We start from the raw sequence: 2,962 nt of genomic DNA on the forward strand, positions 1-2,962 counted from the left end.
GTGGTTGGTGCGCTCTTACAGCAGGGAGCTCTGCTCAGCCACAAGCCAGGCTAATGGCTGCCAGTACAGCAATGATGGCGGGAGCCTCTCCTGCCTCTTCAGCAGCACTAAGGATGTCCGACTGCAGTTTAGGCCTGCTCCCCACTGGCAAGTGGACATCCCCCGAGGGCTCCCAGGCTGCCAGAGTGATGTCTGATTGCCATCTTAGGCCCAATCTCCCCGGGGAGCAGGCCTAAGCCAGCAGGTGGTCATGCCCTGAGGGGTCCCAGACTGCGAGAGGGCACAGGCCGGGCTGAGGGACCCCCACTCCCCCCTGAGTGCACAAATTTTTGTGCACTGGGCCTCTAGTAAGCTTAATAAAGTGTGTCCAAAACATGTCCCTGGTGGTTCTTCTTGGTTTCCATCCAGTAACATTTACTTTTCTTGTATTCTCTAGATGTTTAAGTTCCTTGTGAGCAGGGTCTCTATCGTGTTTATTCTCATTTTTTACACTTATGATACATCTTACACAACCAATACATAGGCTAATAAATACATACATGGATATAAAATTGCATGAATATATGGGCATATTTATGTACCTCCCAACACACATACGTACACACATCTACAGTAAATTTCTTATGTCTTTCATTGTTAGTACCTCTGCTGTTTCTGGCATGTACCTAGTAAATTAAGGTAGGCAGGAACTACAAACCACAGGCAATTACCAGAACTTTGAATTAAACAGGGTTCTAGTTACAGGGTACAAATCAAATGTCCAGTTATTGAAACTATGTAAGGTCATTGTGCTAGTCTAATTATTAAACTGGTACAAAACTGGGGCTCTCTATATTTTTTCTTATTCCATTATTTTATTTTTAAATATTCCAAATATAGTTTAAATCCAATATTATTTCATATTGGTTTCAGGTGTATCGCATAGTGGTTAGACAATCATATACTTTACAAAGTGGTCCCCCAGATACACATACCCATCTGGCACCATACACAGTTGTTACAATATTATTGACTATATTACCAATGCGGTACTTTACATCCCCATGACTATTTTGTAACTACCGATCTCTACTCCTTAATCCCTTCACTTCTTTCACCCAGCCCTCAACCTCTTCCCTCTGTCCACCATTAGATAGAGTGGTAGATCTCTCTATATATGAGTCTATTTCAATGTTGTTGTTGTTTGCTCTTTAGATTCCACAAATAAGTAAAATTATATAGTATTTGTCTTTCTCTGTCTGACTTATTTCACTTAGCATAATACCCTCTAGGTCAATTGGGCTCTGCATGTGCTGTGGGGCTGAAGCAATGGGTTTTAAAGTTAGAGTGATGAATTCAGACATGGAGATTTAAGTAAAAAATATGTCCTTGCTTCCTCTCTCTCAGCACCACAGCCTCAATGAACTAAAACTATATTCACTGGAAAGTTAATTGTATTCTTATTTTCTATTTTCCATTTCATTGCTTTGGTCTTGTCAGAAGTTATGGGTTTAGCTCCAAGGACATCTACCCCCTGAAACATCTAGGAAAAAAAAAAGTAGCCACTTTGCACAAAAGGATGCCTTGCTTCATAAGTTTCTCTTTCCTGGGAAGCTGACAGATACCTCCGTTACCAGGCAACCTCCTATTTCGCATAACCAACAAGCATCATAACACACGTGATAAATTAAAGACGTATCAATACACTGCTCTCCACAAAGAGGAACCAAGACAAGAAACAGTGATAAAAGCTTGGTAACAGGGGTCGATGAGGGCACCCAGATGAAGGATCCTAAATAGACCATATGACGGTGGAAGAAATGGTGGGGGATCTTCCCTCACTCTCAGGAACCGTAAACTGTGCTTTGTCAACACACCCTCACGCTCAGCTCTTCACTGGGAGGCAGTGACCGCTGGCAGTGGATGAACTACAAGCCATCTGAACTTCTGTGTGGCATTTCCCCGTTAGCCTTGAGTATGTGATTGGCACTGGATGACAAGACTGCTAAGTAGCAAGGCTCTCCATGCATCTCCCCTGGTACTACAGTCTGACAGGTAAGCAAAGCGCAGGTCTGGCAGTGTGGCTAATGTGTCTGGGTGCCATGCCCCATGTCGTTTATTAAGAGAACGGCAGAGAGGAAGGATTTCCCCCTCCCCCCTCTCCTAACACTCAGGAAGCCCTTCAGCTCAGAGTGACCTGTGTCTCTTCCCAAGACTTTGCAGAGAGTATGTGAAGCTGATTTCCATGTAGTCTTGAGTAGGCAGCCAGGGAATTGGGGAGTCTCGGGAAATAGGCCTCTCACAGTGATGGGGAGGTCCAAGCAGATACTGGGTAATACTTTTATGTGGAGCAAGTTTTTTTCCCCCCATATCTTACAAAAAGAAAAGGGCAAGAATTCACTATAAAGAGCATGACCATAGCAAGAGCACTGAAACTTAATTAAAGTCAGAGCAACTCGTGTGGGTCCTACTAGGTGGCCATAGTGGGCAACAAATGTAAATTCTCAGTCTCTGTTGACCTATTGGTTAAGATCTGATAATAATGCCAAATTTTTATAGTTTTTTTAGCCAGATCAGAAGACATACATTGGACCCTCTACTTAAGAAGCAGGCATCTATTAAAAAAACAGAGCTGGATAATAAAAATAACATTAAGAATAAAATAGATTTATTGCGCTCATTATTACCAGGCACTATGGCATGCTTTAAATATGTATTTTTTAAATATATTTTTATTGATTTCAGAAAGGAAGGGAGAGGAATAGAGAGATAGAAAGAGTAATGATGAGACTCATCGATCGATTGCCTCCTGCACTGGGGATCAAACCAGCAACTCAGGCATGTGCCTTGATTGGGAATCAAAACATGACCTGGTCATGGGTCAATGCTCAACCACTGGGTCACACCGGCTGGGCAAAATATGTATATTTATTTAGTCTTCATAACAGCTGTCAAGGGAAACTCCTCTGTTTTCCTTCCCTAC

The 2,962-nt window shown here is 42.6% G+C and overlaps 1 long non-coding RNA gene across 1 annotated transcript in view; it reads right to left on the reverse strand.

The window, feature by feature from the left end:
• Positions 1 to 1,064: 1,064 nt before the first annotated feature.
• LOC107184766 overlaps positions 1,065 to 2,962 on the reverse strand; it is an 8,861-nt gene continuing 6,963 nt past the window's right edge. Inside the window, exon 3 of the long non-coding RNA XR_001515677.1 lies at positions 1,065 to 1,109. This is a non-coding gene — a long non-coding RNA (uncharacterized LOC107184766). The remainder of the gene's footprint in view (positions 1,110 to 2,962) is intronic.

Source organism: Myotis davidii, unplaced genomic scaffold (assembly GCF_000327345.1).
Source record: "Myotis davidii unplaced genomic scaffold, ASM32734v1 scaffold606, whole genome shotgun sequence".
In the NCBI taxonomy this organism is placed as follows: domain Eukaryota; kingdom Metazoa; phylum Chordata; class Mammalia; order Chiroptera; family Vespertilionidae; genus Myotis; species Myotis davidii.